Raw genomic sequence first — 19410 nt, forward strand, 5'->3', positions numbered from 1 at the left:
TAGATGACATGCTTATAGCTTATAAGGATATGAATGTTTTACTTGATTTGAAATTTATGCTAAATTCTTAATTTGAAATGAAGGACTTGGGTCCTGCGAAAGAATACTAGGTATGGATATAAGTAGGAATAGACTAAAACAATGTTTGACTTTGTCTCAATCTGCTTATATTAGAAAAGTACTTGAACTATATCATATGATCAATGCAAAGTGTGTGAATGTTCCTATGGGTGCTTATTTTAAATTAAAATCTGCTGGATTGTTGTCTTTTAATGAATCCGACTTCATGAAGAATATACCATATTCTAATATGGTAGGAAGTCTAATGTTTGCAATGATAGGTACTAGACTTGATATAACATATGTAATTAGTCTTGTTAGCAAATTTATGAGTAATCTAGGTAAAGAACATTGGAATGCAACAAAATGGTTATTGAGGTATTTGAAGGGTACATCTGATTATGGCTTGTGTTATACTGCTGATGCTACTAACCTATTTTTTGTGAAAGGATTTTGTGATTCAGATTTTGTAACTGATCTTGATAAAAGGAGATCCCTCACTGGTTATATTTTTGCCTTTGGTGGAAATTTTGTAAGCTAGAAGTGTAATTTACAACACATTGTGGCACTTTCAACAACTGAGGCTGAATATACAGCATTAACTGAAGTAGTTAAAGAAACATTATGGCTGAAGGGAATTATTTCTGAGTTAGGGCTAAATATTGATGTTCCAGAAGTCTTCAGTGATTCACAGAGTGCTATTCACTTGTCCAAAAATTCTACATTTCATGAAATGACTAAACACATTGATGTAAGGCTGCATTTCATTAGAGATGTGTTAACTATTGATAAAGTTAATATGAAGAAAATATCAACAAATGTCAATCCAGCTGACATCTTAACAAAGCCTGTGTTATTGAGTAAATTTAAGGATGCCCTGAATTTGCTCAAAATTTGTTCAGTGTAAGTGTGTTGTGGTCTATAGAGGAGTCTTTAGATATGTTAGTTTTTGTCAAAGTGGAGTTTTGTGAATCTGTGACATAAAACTAATGGCAGTTTTGTAAATTAGAAGCAAAGTTTGGGCTACAGTTATTGTCCAGGGGCAATTTTGTCTTTGCTTGATTAAGTGTTTTAACTAATGGTTATAAACCATTAGTTGGTTTTGAGAAAGATAAGAGAAAGGCATTTACGTTGGTTGTTTCTTTAAAAGGAAAATAGGCTGCTTTTAGGTGTGAATATTATTTTCTCTCTTGTTCCTCCATTTTTCTCTGCTAGGGTTTAAAGAAAATGCATGAATCCACTATATTTTCATAGATCTAGCTGTCTAAACACTTGAGTAAGTGTACAAGATCGCTGTGATGCTTGGGTTTAGGAAAGATTCGAGTCGGCAAGGCTGGATTCGTTTCCGTTTGTGTTTGTAATGCTAGATTGGCTTCTGAATCTATAAGTTGTACTATTTTTCTTACTAATTAATGGACTTGCTATAAAGGATTCTTCTGCCTTGGATGTAGGGTTCTAATCTTTTGAACCCGAACCAAGTAAATTTGGTGTGTTGATTTGTGTATGGTTTATTATATGATTCTTGTGTATTTCTTGACTGAAAAATCGATCCAAATCTCTGATTAATATTCAAACTCGATAAAATATAGCATTAACAGACAGACTTCATTAACAGTATTGATAGAATTCTCGCCTCCTGAAGACAACTGAATTAGTGGAAACATGACGTCAAATCGGTGAATAACAAATGACCCAAAGATGAAGGGCGTCTCAAGATCGCCTGAAAACAAAATGTCAAAATCCTTCATCTTCGTCTTTTTGTCTTTTCATTTGATGTTGAGTGTAATACAAATCATATTAGCATCAAATATAGCTATTGGCCAAACTCCAGTTGAGAAAAAAAGAAAAAATACGTAAACCCTTAGAAGGAGAAATATAATTTTTTAAAATTTAGAATTAAAAAAATTATTAATTTTAAAATTTTGGATAAAAAATGAGATAAAATTTTATTTTTTTAAATATTATAAATTAAATAATAATTATACCTTTAAATCTAACAAATTTTATTAATATTAATAAGTGATAAATGAAGATTTAAATTTTTAAAAATTTATTGATAAGAGTTTGATAACAAATCAAACCTTAGGTGGGAACAAGTCTTCGGGCCTTAGCTAAAATATATAACCTGCATTTATTTTGTTTCATGAAAAATAATACATATATTGCTTGACTACACAAAAAATTAAAAAAAAAAAAAGAATTGAAAGAATTGCAACATCAAAAAACAATTAACGACATCAAATTTAAAAAAAAAAATTGGTTTGCATTATTAATTATGTGATATTATTATTTATTATATGTGGTTGATATTATTATTTATTAATTATGAAATTTTATAACACATTGATTTGCATAAAGCACAAAATAAAAATTTTCAAGAACAAAGCTAACTTTAATTTTATAATTCGCTAAAATATATTGCAAGCATTTATTTTATTTCAAAAAAGAATAATTCACGTATTGTTTGGCTGCACAAAGAATACAAAAAAAAATAAAAATGAAAGAACTGCAGCATCAAAGAACTATTAACAACGTCAAATTAATAAGAATTGCCTAGGATGAGTTATTGAGTGCACATTCTGCAGGAAGGCCTTGGGGGAAACGTTTTGTGTCGTTGCAATAGTCATAAATCATGTAATTCTTCTGTTGAGTGTCTGTTGGCTTGTGTCATCCAGTTCCTCCCAAAGCCAGGCGTAGCTATTATCCCAATTTGAGTTGCAGGAAGAGGATCCTGAACTTGAAGACCAGACGCAAGAATTAATGGCATTGTAGTTTCTGTAAGAAGCTGTGAATGGAGCTTGAGACCAGTCAGTTTTGATGAGCCCGCCTCTGGTGGCCCAGTCGTCAGCGTTCCAGAGACTGGAGTAAATCCTCATGGGCTGGCTTTTGAGATAGGGAACACCAACTGACTCTGAGTTCTTGAACTCTCTAATAGGCGTGCCATCAACATAGAAGCTGAAAAAGAAAATGAACACGTTAATTAAGAATGAACAGGTTTCTGGTCAAAGAAGAAACGTAATCATGATTGAATAAGTGGGAACTTACATAATACGTTGAGGATTCCAGAAAATTGAATAGGTGTGAAAATCAGCAGTAGGGTCAAACCAGAGGTGGAACTGTTGCTCTCTGTCACCTTTGCCTTGGCTAAACACGTTAGTGTGAAGAGTATAAGGATCACCACTTAAATTTCCCAGGAATTCAAAGTCTATTTCATCCCAAGCTGAGCCTGCTGATTTTAACTGCACTGCAAATAAGTCTATGCGTCAGGATTTGATGGTAATATTAGTACTTCAATATATTTTTAACAACAAAAGCAACTTACATAGTAGGCAGTAACTGTGCCTGCGGAATTTCCAGGGACAAGCTTGAGTTGCATATCAATTTTTGCGAATAGATACTCGTTCTTGGATTGAAAACCTGAGCCTGAGGCTTTGTCCAGAGAGAGAGTGAGAAGATCACCATTGTTGAGAATTTGCGCACGACCATCTCCCCAAGTTATATCAAAATTCTGATAGAAATTAGCAGAAGCAAGCATGAAAGAGCTGACAACCATAAAAGTAATTAGCATTTTGGTAGAAGAAGAAGCCATGGATTGAGCTGATGATGCTTTGTATTTTGTTGGATGTGATGAATAATGAGAAGGGTTTATATAGGAGGAAACCAAAGTGGTATTAATAATTGACCAAAGAAGGGAAAGTTAATAGCGCGTATTGAAGGATCCTGGTGGTTCTTGAAATTGACGGAGAGAAAAAATATGAGCTGTGAGTATAGCTGGCTCTCGCTATGAGTTGAGATCATCATAAACTACAAAAATCAATTGATTAATTTGCAAATAAATTATTATATGGACCATTTGATGATGACTTTAGTTCACCGTACGCGTAAATAAATTAACCAAATGAAATGAAAGGAGCGACCCGCCTTATTTGTCAATGTCATATTCACCAAACGAATTACGAAACTTGAGAGAAGAGTGGTTTTGTTTAGACTGACTGCTCATAGAGATACAGAATCTGGTTCGTTCCCACCCACATGCTTTCTTGACAGATTGTTCACAACTTACTGGGGACCGAACTCATCACCATGAACATTTCTAGAAATTTGAGGAAATGAGCATTCAATCATCATTCATGAAAGTGCAAAGCTCTTTCCTATATATATATTTTTTTGTTTTTTGACAAAAATCTCTAGCTCACCCAAGTTTGCTGAAATGACAATTTTCACCCTTAGGTCTTAGAAAGTCAAGATTTAATAAAAAGATAGAACAATCATTTCTAGAAAAATTTAACATTTTTACTAATATAATTAAATGATAGGGGAAAAATTGTCATTATAAGAATCCTTGGGTGGGACATAGCCATTTAGCTTTTTTCTTTTTTCCTTTTGGTCCCTGAAATTTGGTTTAAATATGTAAAATCCAGTGATATTTTTAAGCAACACTTAAGTCCTTAACTAATCATTATTGGTAAAATGTTTTTCAGAAGTCCAATATATTCCGAAATTCGCAGTTTTTATATTGTTGTTATACAAAGGAATTATAATTTTTAACAAAATTGAGTTTTTAAACTACTGCAGGTATGTTATTGCGTTTCAACTAAAACTTGGGTGGAAAATAGTCCTTTGCCCTAATCTAAATATCTAATTAAGTCCTCAAAACTAATAGCATTACTCTTTTTTTTTTTTTTTGTCTCAAAATCTCATTTTCACCAAGTCATTACTACAATGTCATGTCTTGAAGTATCATAGTATCTTTTAATCTATTTTTCTATAAGAAACACTGTTATTAAAAATTGTTGAAACGTTAAATCCAATATTATACAATTACCCAGTAGAATCATTAAAAATATGCCAATTGATAAGGAAAATCTTTTATAGTAAAAAAAAATGATTTCAATTAAAAATGTCATTATTAGTTGCTCCAAATGTTGAATATAGGCTTTGTCTCATGTTGTCTTTAATGGTGGTGGTTGGAAATTAAAACTACATCCTATAATTAATAATAAAACAAAAAATCTTATGCAATTTGCTTGAATCATGTTCGTTTGCGGAATATGGACAGCCCTTGTATAGTTTGCTTTTCCACAACAAGCCAACTATCCACAAATTACCCCATTTGACCTTCCCAAGAGTTTCCTTTTCTTACTTTCACAATCAAACTCCCAGTATAAGTATGAGCCATGAGGTTCTACACATTCATACTTGCACTTCATACTTTGCGATTTAATACAAAGTTCAGTATTCGATAGGTTCAATCGAAGCATCTATGGCTTCCATGTTGCATTTGGTTCTTCTGTTTGGTTCTTTGATGGTTGCTTCTGCTGGTAGCTTGAACTAAAATTTTGATATCACTTAGGGAGATGGTCATGCTATGATGCTAAAAAATGGAGAGCTTTTTATTTTGTCTCTTGATAAAACCTCTGGTTCTGGCTTCCAATCCAAGAATGAGTATCTCTTTGGCAAGATTGATATGCAGCTCAATGTTAGGTTTTTGGGTCCCTTCTTATGTGGAGAAACCAAAATTTATTTAATAAAAAAGCTCGACTTATTATATTCATAAATTAGATCAAAATAAAAGTTCAACATATATTTATAAATAATGTACTAAAGTCATAATAAAGAGAAGAGAGAAGAAGAGACAAAAAAGTTGTCTTGGATTTTTAGTGCACGTCTGTAGGAGATTTTCTTGTTCTCTTATTTCACTGTTAGATTACTCTAATTTTTTAGATTCTAGTATAAGACTCATCATTCTTCATTTTGAATGGTGAAGATCGCAGTTTGATTTTCAAGTAAGTAGTTATTTATGTTGAAATATGATTGGTTGTGTGGTACAGTTTTGTTTAAGTGGCTCTTAGAAAAAAAGTCTTTTATCTTTTTTCTACCGTTGGATTGCTCTGAAATTTTGATAATACTTTAGGCACAACTGGTGTCATATTTTGGACGGTGAAGATTTGTTTTTTTTTTTTTTTGCATGTAATATGAGATATAGGCATTTGAGTTGGCTATAATATTTATTATGTTTTGCAGTTGTGTTTTTTTTTTTTTTTGCTTTGTTGCTTTGGAGAGTGGTGTACTCATTCACTCGCTGAAAATAGTATACTAATTTTTTGATATAGTGGATCACTTTATTTAGACAAGACCCTATGGTTTTATTCTTCACAATGAAGAGGTTTCCATGTTAAATTATGGTTTATTTTCTACTATATTTGCTTTTGATTGTTTGATGTGATAAAATTATATTTTGGTTGATTGTTTGTTGTCATATAGTTCAATCAAGTAAAAGAGAGTTTGATTTTAGTATTTCTAGTTTAATTTTTTTTCCAAACAAGTGGTATCAGAGTCTTGGTTTCTATTGTGATTGATTGACTTGATTGAATAATGGAATTGAACTTCAACAAGATGATTTGTTTGAATAACACCAATTATCATATATGGAAGAATAAGATGAAAGATCTTTTATTTGTGAAAATGTTGCATCTTTTTGTATTTGCTTTTAAGAAGCCCGAATCTTAGAGTAGACGTTTGAGCATGAACAAGTGTGTAGTTTCATTAGGCAATATGTTGATGATAATGTTTACAATCATATTTGCAATGAGACACATGCTCATTCTTTGTGGAATAAACTTGAATCTTTGAATGCTTCAAAATCGAGTAACAACAATGTATTCTTTCTTAAGAAGATGATGCAATTGAAATAAAGTGAAAGAACCTCTGTGGCAGATTACTTGAATAAGTTTCAAGGGATTGTTGATTAGTTGTTTGACATGAATATTAAATTTGATGATGAAGTTATTGGTTTATGGCTACTTGCAGCTCTTTCGGATAGTTAGGAAACTTTTCGTGTCTTACTTAGCAATTTAGTTCCAAAAAGGATTGCTTCTTTGAAATTTGTCAAGAATGCTATCTTAAATGAGGAGGTGAGAAGAAAGTCTCAAGGATCATCATTGTAGTAAGATGTTTTGGTTTCCAAAAATAAGGTGAGAAACAAACAAAAAGATCAGACTTTTAGAGATAAAAGCCGAAGCAAGTCAAGATCAAAGTACAAGAATCTTAAGTGTCATCATTGTGACAAAAATAGGCATATCAAAAAATTTTACTACAAGTGGAAAAGAGAGAACAAAGGCAACAAAGGTGATGATAGGAAAATAAGAAAGAATTCAGAGAATAATGATCGAGTTGTTATTACTGGATCTGATGATCTCATTATTGGTTATGTAAGAATGTGGTTAATATTGCTTCCTAAAAGAGTACTTAAGTGATAGATTATAACATTAATCTTCAGATACATACCCCTGATAGAAATGTGACCTAAAGAGACATACACAATTTAACTATTTAAAATCATTAATGCATGATCATAATCATAAAACATGCAAAAAGGTGACGTAATAAAAATAACTGTTTTATTAAGCAAAACTTATAAAATAATAAGTATCTGAAAATCTTTGATATAAAATAATTGTATAAATCATGAGTAATCACTGTGTATGAAAATAATAGTAATAATAATAATATTTGTATGTTTGACAAAAAATTGAAATATGACAAACATCTTTCTCCTTCGTACAACTACTCGTTAGATTGCTAGATCCTCTGCCTACCTCGTTACTCACCTCTACTAGCAAAACATATAAAAGGAAATATGTGAGTAAAATTTAGTAAGTGGTGACCTTTTGACACTCAAAACTGATATGAATAAACTGATGGTAAAATTTGTGTTCATTTGTAAGCTAAATGTGGTCACACTACAACACCTCAGTACTTTCATATGGATCATCCACGAAAACTAAGAAAACCCAAGCTAGAATTGGTATAATGCCCTGGTGAAAGCTAATATTATGCCTTATGCATACACTAAACAGCCTATTAGGCTAACTAACTAGGACACCCTAATCACATAGAAAAATCTTTGATAGCAGTTTATTCCTTTATCCTGTAAGCTGATCAGAAGTATTGACTAACCATCTGAAGATGGCCCCTACCTACAGTACATATGTGGTGTTTCCTGCTAATCACATGAGGAATATCTAAAACCATATCCTTACCATGCACACTTGAATTGAATTGGGTAGTTATGGCGCTGAGTGCATAATCCATCTCATAGGCATCTAGCCTTATTGTCTTCATGATTATCATCACTTACACACATAGTTGGTGACTATCTAAATATGTGACACTGACCTTAAGATTGTTAACATTCAACCTCGATTCGATTCAGTCTAAACTTGTGATATTGTTCGTATAATCAGACATCAAATCTATGTCTTTCTTGAATTTTGTATTCTCTGATGGCTCATTATTCTTCTTGCTTAATTGTTTTTTGTCTTTGGCTAGAGTTACATTGTCGTGTGCTTTTCCATTCACGTTCATATTCCTCCTAACCCATATAAATAAGTGTGTGACACTTTGCAGATGATCATGCATAGAGTTGGTTTACATAAAGAGTTGACTTGGACACACTCTCATGCACATAGGTCCATGTGTACCTGTCATACGTCTTTTGATACATACTATTCACTTTTGAAAAGCTATACACAAGCATATGTGCTATAACATATAGTCGTATATATCTTTCCTCAAAACGAGAGTAAGAATCTTGGACTTTCAAAATTTTTAGAATAACACATGAGCGTGTATAGGACCATACATGACCGTGTGTCACGATTTAGAATTCATGCCTTAGGGTTCCTACACCATTTTGATCACCTTTTTTACAGATCAACAAAACCAACATGTATACAGAAGACTCTGAGCACCCAAGATCAATTTTTTATACAATCAAACGTACATGAAATAAGTAATTTAAATCTTCTTAGACCTCGTTCAAGAGTCCTACCAATTTTTATTCATAGGATGCAGTGATATGCATATTTGTATTCAAGCAAATCAACCCTAAATTGATCACAGTAGTAGATATAAACTCATATATTCATAGTAACACATAATCTTTACATTCAATCTTTGACTATAACATAAATATATATCATCCTATTAATCAAATTAGTAAGCACTATCATACATGAGTATATAATGAGATCAACAAGCCAACTTATCACTACAACATGTGGATTCATACTAAACTCACTAAGGGTCATCCCACTTACTTAGATTCTAGTGAAAATGATTCTCTGGAACTACTACGGTGATTTCAATGATCGATGGTGGCTTTTTAGGCAACGAAATTACTTCCTCTCTCTCATACACACTCTTTGCTTTCTATGACTACAAATGATAATGTGAGAGAATTAAGGTTATCACGTTTTTATTTAAATTCTAGCACGCGATAAATGAGCCTGTATAGGTCATACATAACCATGTATGAAGTTGCATAACTAGAGCGACTTTCTATTTCATTGCGATTACAATTTGATCCAAAAGTCTAGCTTTCTGTTGTCCATACACGACCTTGTATACCTCTATAAATGAGCATGTACCTCTAAATAATTATTAATCACCAAATTTAAACAAGGAAGAAAGACTAGAATGCCCTTGGGCTTACCTATGGATGTTACGTAAACAGTAGTGCTTCTTTTTATGTTACATCTCGCAAAGAATTCTTCACATCTTACACTTCTAGTGACTTTGGCACGTTAAAGATGCATAATGATGGTCAAGCACATGTTATTGATATAGGAGATGTTTGTTTGGAAACTTGCATTAGGACACGATCGACACTTAGGGATATATGACATGTACCTAAGATCCATTTGAATTTTATTTCGACTAGTAAGCTTAATGATGAGGGTTATTACATCACTTTTAGTGAGAGTTAGTGGAAGCTCAACAAAGGTTCTCTTATTGTGGCTCGTGGTAATAAATGTTCTAGTTTATACTTGATACAAGCCTCTATTGCTAAAGATATAGTGAATGTGACAGAAGATGAAAATTTGTCAAGACTATAACATCGAAGACTTAGTCACATGGGTGAAAAGAGGTTTGACTATTTGACAAAGAAGAATCTATTATCCAGAGTGAAAAGTCTAAGGCTAGATAGGTATGCACATTGTTTGGCTGGGAAACAAATAAGGGTTTCATTCAATAGTCATCTATCTTTTTGGAAATCTGATTTGCTTGAGCTAGTGCATTCACGTGCATGTGTGTGTGTTGGCTCCTTTGTTGCACCCTTGCTCTTCCCTAATCCAATGCTTATGTCTAATCACAAGCCCTTAACAACCTTAGTCCATTTTCTTCTTATTTCCACGCTTTTATCAATGACAACCAGAAGTCCATCACATCCTATTGAGTTGTTCAAGTTTTTATTTCTTAAACCTACCAAGACCGATTTTTTTTCTTAACAAGAAAATCTTATTTAAGTCAAATCACCTATTTGTGATTGAACTAACCACACCCAATAGGTGAAACTTGTACACTCTCAAGTGCATCATAAGAGTATTAAGTATTTAAATATGAAATTTTGAGGTGTTAAATAGTCATGCATGAAATGAACCAAACACACAAGTTTAAACTTGACAAGCCAAACACCACTTAAGTTTAAGCTCGAGCTTGAATATATTTAATTTTTAGGCTCTAGTTCCAGTTCGTGTTCACTTGAGTTGATCTCATTTTGGTTTCATTTGAGCCAAGTTTGTTTTTAAGCTTGAATAAACTCAATTTAAATCCAACCCTGCTTAAGGTTGGTCATGTTTCATCCTAAATCTAGCGACAGGCGGCCTCAAACCCAACAATCTTTATGAATGTATCCCTCTGTTTTCTAGTCCCCTATGGGGCATTCCTTTGTAATCTTTGTATTTACTTGGTTGGAGTAGTATCTTGAAACTCTTAATCGCATAATTATGAACATAGACTTTTGAGTAACAAGTCAAATCACGTTAAAAAACCATTTTGTTCCCAACTCTCTCTATATTCAATTTATATCACTACAGTGGATATTATGGTTTAATATCATATCTTAAACATCATTATTGTAATCTAATGTGTGTAAGGCTCTAAATTGTGCTCATTAGTTGGTAATGAGATATTTAATTACTAAGAATATATCTTGTTACAAGCAAAACAAAATTATAAGCTGTTAATTGGTTCATATATAAATTTATTATTTTAATTTCAAAGTATTGGCATTTATTTTTAAATATTTTTGTTTTCTTTTTCTTTTTTTTGGTATTGTTTAACTGTTTATGTTTTTGGGATTATTTTTACTGATTTTTTATCTTTAGTTTTTTATGAACTTTCAATTTAATCATCTAAAATGTTATATTAAAAATAACTATGATAAAAGTATATAACATAAGTGAAATGAATGACATGTTAAAATTTTTATATAATATGAAAATTTCTAGAAAAAATTAATTTTTCAACTTGAAGTGAAGTAGTGTGTTAAGTTTCTAAAAAGAATTATAATGTAATGCTTTCCTGATAAAAGAAATAAGTATATTTTTGGAAAAAAATATATATTATAAAAAGCAGTGAAATAAAGCCAAACGATATGTCCCACGCAAGATTTGATGAAATGATATAATTTTATCAATTAAATTTAAAAAGAAATTAAATTTTCACTCGCCATCTATTTTTGCTAATAAATCTATTGGGTTTTCCTTTAAATAATTGAAAGCAAAGAGAAGCAAGGAGATATATTCATCTTTCCATGTGATTCCTTTTCTTTTTTATCTTCGTAAATATATATTTTTTTGGTACAGTTTTCTAATGATTTATTAGATAATAAAAATTCAAATTAATTTTTATTTAAATTCGATTCATATCATTTCCTAATTAATATGAATTAGTTTTCTTATAAAAGAAATTATCCATATAACTAAGGTTGGACGAGATATAGGTTAGCCTTAATTCAGCCTATAATTTAAATTAAATAAGCTAAGTTAAAATTAAATTAAACATTTAACTTTAAACTTAAACTAAGTTAGTGAACACAAATTTACAATTGAGTCTAATCTAAACTTTAAAAAAATTGTTTAATTGTTTTTAAATTTAATAAAATTATATATTTTTATTTTAAATATATATTTAATATATATTATAAATAATTTTTAATTGGAGAATGTAATAATATATATAAATATTGATATTTATGGGTTTAAAATGAGTATATAAATATATTTTTTTAAATTTAAAATGGTTTTAAACTAACACGTGTTTGTTACGTGTCATTATTTCATAGAAAGCGTGTGAACTTGAAATTGCCTGTATATCATCTCAACGAAGAAAGTTAAACGGCCTTCAAGTCTCGAAGTCCAGATTGGCGTTCCCATTGTAAATGTAAATAACTTTACTTTTCATTAAAATTACAAAATTATTATTTACATTAGGTACACATATTAAATTATAAACTTTAAAATGTTATATTTTGGTATTTGTTTTTATGTGTAAATGCATTTTTAAACTAATAAGAGGCATTTCTTAAAACATCCCTAAAAATTTTTGAATTTCCAAAACCCCTATTAAAATTCCATTAACACCCATAATATTTGTAAAAATTGTAATTTAACAATGGGGACCTTCTCACTCTGTCTCTTGGTAAAGCCTCTGGTTCTTGCTTCCAGTCCAAGAACGAGTATCTCTTTGGCAAGACTAATATGCAACACAAGCTTGTCCCCGAAAACTTTACTGGCACTGTCACTGCTTATTATGTAAGTGGTTAATAATATTGAGTCCTCTAGTTACTAAACATGAAAAGGGTCTACATGGGATGAAATTGACTTCGAATTCTTGGGAAATTTGAGTGGTGATCCTTACATTGTTCATCCTAATGTGTTCAGCCAAGGCAAGGGCAACAGAGAACAACAATTCTATCTCTGGTTTGACCCAACTGCTGATTGTCACACCTATTCCATTCTCTGGAATCCCCAGCACATTGTGTGAGTATTCTAGCTATTTAGTTTCTTCACTCTAACTAAAATATGTTATATTGTTTAGTTGTTTTTCTTATTCTGTTTAAACTTACAAATCTCTTTGTTTGCAATTTCAACTTATCTGTGGATAGAATTCCCATAAGAGAGTTCAAGAACTTAGAGTCAATAGGTGTTCCATTCCCAAAGAATCAGCCAATGAGAATATACTCTTCACTCTGGAATGCTGATGACTGGGCTACCAGAGGTAGACTTGTGAAGACAAACTGGACTCAAGCTCCTTTCACTGCTTCTTACAGAAACTTCAAAGCTAATGCTTGTGTTTGGTCTAATGGAAAATCTTCCTACAATTCAAAAAAACCTTCATCTTTATCCTGTTACGAATGTGATTCAAACCACTAACAACTAGTAAGAAGTGGTCTTGTTGATTTTTTAGTAAGTTCCTTGATTGTAGGAACTGTCATTAGTGATCCTTATTTAGTGGGATCATGATCCCATGTTATCATGTAGTGTTCTGGTTTCTAGGAGTTCAGTTATTTAAGTTTAGTTATTTATTAGCTTATTCCTCTGTAATATTTTATGCAGTGTGTGTTTTTGAATCATCAAATAAAAGGATCGCTTTGTTCTTGCATTGTGTTACTTTTTCATATCTTCTACTATCTTTAAAGTTTTACTCTAACATTATGGTATCAGAGCCAGGTTCTGACTTGAACAACAATGGCCTCATCAGGATCCAACTCAATGCAGTCAATGATTTCAGTCTTTAAGGGTAAGAATTTTGATTTTTGAAGGATTAAGATGAGGACACTTTTCAAGTCTCAAGAGCTTTGGGAGGTGGTAGAAGATGGGTATAGCGAGATTGATGATGAAGTAAAGTTGAGGGAGAATCGAAAGAAAGATGTAAAAACACTTTTTTTCATTCAGTAAGGACTTCATGAAAGTGTTTTCTCTAGAATTTCAGCAGCAGAAAGTGCAAAGAAGGCGTGGGAGATTCTGAAAACTGAATTCCAGGGATCATCCAAAATTATTATGGTCAAGCTCCAATCATTGAGAAGGGAGTTTGAGACATTGTCAATGCAATCTAATGAATTTGTTCAAGATTTTCTATCAAGAACAAGAGCAGTTGTTAATCACATGAAGTCTTATGGAGAGAATATCAATGATGGGACTGTTGTTGCAAAGATCTTGAGAAGTCTCACTCCAAGGTTTGATCACATAGTTACAGCAATTGAGGAGTCAAAGGATTTGTCAGTTTTCACTGTGGATGAACTCATGGGGTCACTGCAGGCACATGAGGATTAATTGAACAGATCACAAGAGAAGAGTGAAAAAAAAGCCTTTGCCATGAGAGACTCTACTTAAGATGAAGGGAGAAACAATAGCAGCAGTAGAGGAAGAGGACGTGGAGGTTCAAGAGGAAGAGGTAGAGGTAGAGGTTGGGTGGAGCAAAGAAAATGTTACACGTGCGGCAAACAAGGTCATCTTGCAAAAAACTGCAGAAGTAGTCAAGCTGAGTTTGTTGAGGAAACTGAAGCAACAGAAGAAGACTTTCTGTTCATGACGCTAATGGAACACGGAAATGAAGAACAAGCTGTATGGTTTATAGATAGTGGTTGCTCTAACCACATGACAGGGGTAAAAGAGATGTTTAGAGAGCTTGATGAAACTCAAAGAAGGGTGATTCGTTTAGGAAACAACAAACAAATCCAAGTAGAGGGAAAGGGTATAGTTGAGGTAAAATCTATTTCTGGGAAAAGTAAACTCATTTTTAATATTCTATATACTCCAGAGTTGGCCCATAATCTCTTGAGTGTGGGACAACTTTTACTTAGTGGTTTTACTATTTTATTTGATGAAGCATGCTGCACTATTACTGAGAAAGCAACAGGTCATGTTTTGGCCAAAGTAAATATGGCTGAAAACCACATGTTTCCCTTAGTTTTCAGCAAATTAGAAAGTCACGCAATGGTCACTATGTCTAAGAATGCCTCTCAACTATGGCATCTTCGATATGGTCACCTACACACAACTGGTTTGAGGTTGCTGAATCAAAAGGAAATGGTGCGTGGTCTTCAACAAATTGAAGCTATTGGGGCAGTATGTAAGGGATGCATGTATGGGAAGCAAAGCAAAAGGCGGTTCCCTGTTGGTTAATCCTGGAGAGCAACTGAGCCGTTAGAGCTTGTACATGCTGACTTGTGTGGCCCGATAAGGACTGAGTCACTAGGTGGCAGCAAATATTTTTTACTGTTTGTCGATGATTACAGTAGAATGAGCTGGGTGTATTTCCTCAAATTTAAGTCAGAAGCCTTTAAGCAATTTGTCAAGTTCAAGGCTATTGTGGAAAAGCAGAAGGGCAGCAACCTGAAGATATTACGCACTGACAGAGGAGGAGAGTTCACTTCTAGAGAATTCAATCAATACTGTTAGAAGCATGGAATACACAAAGAGCTGACTGCACCCTACACTCAAGAGCAAAACGAAGTAGCAGAGAGGAAGAACAAAACAATTGTTGAAATGGCAAGAAGTATGCTAAAGAGTAAGGGGCTGCCTTATAAATTTTGGGCGGAGGCAGTGACTACTGCCATTTATTTGATTAATCTCTCACCAACAAAAGATGTTCTTAACAAAACTCCCTATGAGGCCTGGTCAGGTAAAAAACCTTTAGTTGAGCATCTTAAAATTTTTGGGTGTATTATTTATGTATTGATTAATGCACATGAAAGACATAAGTTAGAGGAAAAATCAATTTAGTGCATTTTCATTAGTTATTGCTCATAAACTAAGGCTTATAGAGTCTATAATCCAGCAACTGGTAAAGTGATTGTAAGTAGGAACATAATGTTCAATGAGGAAGATAGTTGGCAATGGGAAGACAAAGGAAAAGCTCCAACATTTCAGATCAAAGATGAAGAAGTACATAGCAGGGAAACGAGAAGCATGACCACGTCAGAATCAAATTCTGTCGTGAGTCCAGATGGCTCAAACTCAGTGGGCAGATCAATTCACACGACCTCAACATACCAGAGCAGCAGCTCAAATTCATTTAATAGTGGTGCATGTTCTGAAATGGAGATACAGACAATGACGGTGATAATGAGACACCACCTAGGAAGTTCAGGTCACTTAGAGAGATCTATGAGTCTTGCACAGTTGCTCTCTACGTATCTGAACCCTTCTCATATGAAGAAGCAGTAGAGAGGTCAGAGTGGAGACTAACAATGAAGGAGGAAATGTTAGCAATTGAGAAGAATGAAACCTGGAGTTTGGTAGATTTACCAAAGGATAAGAAAGCCATAGGTTTGAAATGGGTATTCAAAACCAAATATAATCCAGATGGAACTCTACTTAAGCATAAGGCAAGGCTAGGGGTGCAGGGCTACTCACAAAGAAAAGGGATAGATTTTGAAGAAACTTTTTCTCCTGTGGCAAGGTTTGAAACAATTCGGGTGGTACTATCAATAGCAGCATTTCTCAAGCTTTGTGTTTATCAATTTGATGTCAAGTCTGCTTTTCTTAATGGAGAACTAAGTGAGGAAGTTTATGTAGCTCAGCCTGATGGGTTTGTTAATCAAGAGAGTCTAGATAAGGTCTACAAACTTAAGAAAGCCTTATATGGGCTTAAACAAGCTCCCAGGGCATGGTACATGAAAATAGATACATATTTTCTACAATTTGGCTTTAAAAGAAGTGAAAATGAGCCAACAATGTACATTAAGAGCTGTGGGGAGTATCATTTTTTATTAGTATGTTTGTATGTTGATGATATGATATATGTGGGGTCTAACAGCTCTTTAATTGCAGAATTTAAAAGCCAAATTATGCAGAAATTTAACATGACAGATCTGGGCCAGCTTCACTACTTCTTGGGAATGGAAGTAATGCAATGTAAGGAGGGGGTCTTCATAGCTCAAAGGAAGTATACAATAGATCTTCTGAAGAAATTCAGCCTGAACAGGTGCAATGCAGTAGAAACACCCATGAATGTGAATGCGAAACTTCAGAAGGATGATGGGTCCGGAGCTGTTGATGCGTAAAAATTCAAAAGTTTAGTTGGAGGTTTAATTTATCTCACGCATACAAGGCCGGATATCATGTTTGCAGTAAGTTTGATATCAAGGTTTATGCACAAACCAACAAAACACCATTATGGAGCAGCTAAGAGAGTGTTAAAGTATGTCGTAGGAACTCTAGCAATGGGGATTTGGTATTGTCAAACTAAATCTTTGAAACTGGAGGGTTATTGTGACAGTGATTGGGCAGGTTCATCAGTTGATAGAAGGAGTACAACAGGGTTTTGCTTTACTCTTGGATCAGGTGTAGTCACATGGAGATCAAAAAAGCAATCTACGGTTGTCTTATGATCGTGCGAGGCAAAATATGTAGCTGGGGGAGCAGCAGCGTGCGAAGCCATTTGGATGAGGAAGCTCCTGCTTGACCTAGGTATGAAGCAAGAGGGGGCAACTGAAATTCACAGTGATAGTAGCTCTGCTATAGCTATGACAAAAAACCCCGTCTTTCATGGTCGAGCTAAGCATATAGAAATAAAGCATCATTTTATAAGGGAGCTAGTAGCTAAAAAGGAAATCAGCTTGAAATTCTGCAGGACAGATGATCAGGTTGCTGATATCTTCACAAAAGCGTTGTCATATTCCAGATTTAGTTATCTAAGAAGTAAGCTTGGAATGGGGGAGTTTGAATCAAGAGGGGGTGTTACGAATGTGATTCAAACCACTAACAACTAGTAGGAAGTGGTCTTGTTGATTTTTTAGTAAGTTCCTTGACTGTAGGAACTGTCATTAGTGATCCTTATTTAGTGGGATCATGATCCCATGTTATCATGTAGTGTTTTGGTTTCTAGGAGTTCAGTTATTTAAGTTTAGCTATTTATTAGCTTGTTCCTTTGTAATATTTTATGCAGTGTGTGTTTTTGAATCATCAAATAAAAGGATCGCTTTGTTCTTGCATTGTGTTACTTTTTCATATCTCCTACTATCTTTAAAGTTTTACTCTAACACATCCAGAAATGGTTCCTGGCTCATTCAAGGTCTTGACTCAACTAGTCAGGAAAGACTGAAATGGGTTCGAAAGAACTACATGATATACGATTATTGTAGAGACACAAAGAGATTTCCCCAGGGCCTCCCACCAGAATGTAGTTCAACTTAATGAAATCAAAGTTTGTTGTAGTCATTGTAACTAGTAAAGGCCAATTCTTTCATTCTTTGATATTTTAAAGTCTCGTTGTAATGTAGTTGTAATACTGTCTTCATTTATAGAACTATGCAATGAGAAAATCTAGTCATGATTATAGTTAAATTTCATCCCAAAGTAGTGGTGGAATAAGAAACAATTAGTGAGGTCATACTTTGAATTCAGTAAAATATGAAGGAGTGCATAAAACATAATGAAAATTGAGAAAGTCAATGAAAAATTTAAGAGTTATATTAATGTTTTACGTATATTAAACTTAAAAATTTTCTGGATCGGAAATTGTCCCAAAGTATCAATTATGGCTTAATGTTATAATTTGACACAACTGCTTCAAAAAATTTTCAAGCTTTGTATCTTTAGGAGTTCAACTAGTCAATTTGATATAGGGGTGTTAGTGTAACTTTCAAAAACCCATGGATCTAAACAGTGTCATTAGTAGATTCTATGACGGTGGCTGGGCTAGGTTGACCCAGATATAGCTGTGCAACCTTTTTCTTCTTACAATTTTGATCATTCCTTCAACTGTCCACAGCTTAGTTGGTTGCTTCTGCAAGTAGTTTCAACGAAAATTTTATCTCTTGATGAAACCTCCTCTTAAAAATAGATTAAATTCACATTGAAATGAAATACCAAAAACTAAAACAACGTAACCTTTTTTTATTATTATTATGATCAATAAAAGGACTTAATTAATCACCTCTAACTATTAACCATATTTTAATACTAAGTAATGTAATTTGAGTTGATAATTAGGCCAAAAGACTTGTTCCCACACAAGGTGTGATGTAACCCTAAAGTCCTACCGACCAACTTTCAAAAACCCAAACATCTTTTTATGAACCAATTTTTGTTAAAAATTTCAGTTAAGTTAGGGGTTAAACCATCATTTCATAAAAAATTTTAAAAAACGAAAGTTTTATCACATTTTACCTGTTAAATTAGAAAATCTAACAAATTTTCCTAACCTAAAATTTGAAAAATGAATATTTCCCCATAGGGTTTGTAGTTTTCCCTCGCAACTGCTCCTTCGGTGACTGAAACTAGCCATCTTCCATACTAATGCTCCTCTCTCTTCTGAAAGATGACGAATCATCGACTAACTAGAGGTGGGCTAATGATTTGTTGGCATAAAGACGTATTTGTGCTACATACAAATTTATCACACACAGATCAGTTGGAAAAAACAGATTTGTGTGACACACAAACTTGTTTCATCTTCACGTTGACAAGCGTTGGTCCACCTCCAATTGATTGATGATTCGTCATTGTCTAAGAGAGGGAGAAGTGTCGGTATGGAGATTGGTCCGCTTCAATCATT

At 33.3% G+C, this 19410-nt stretch overlaps 2 pseudogenes; one reads left to right on the top strand and one right to left on the bottom strand.

Moving 5' to 3' along the window:
• Positions 1–2464: 2464 nt before the first annotated feature.
• LOC123193941 lies at positions 2465–3678 on the bottom strand (annotated as a pseudogene).
• Positions 3679–5323: 1645 nt separating this feature from the next.
• On the top strand, positions 5324–18047 carry LOC123193946 (annotated as a pseudogene).
• Positions 18048–19410: the final 1363 nt, after the last annotated feature.

The sequence above is a fragment of the Mangifera indica genome, chromosome 13 (assembly GCF_011075055.1).
Source record: "Mangifera indica cultivar Alphonso chromosome 13, CATAS_Mindica_2.1, whole genome shotgun sequence".
NCBI lineage: Eukaryota > Viridiplantae > Streptophyta > Magnoliopsida > Sapindales > Anacardiaceae > Mangifera > Mangifera indica.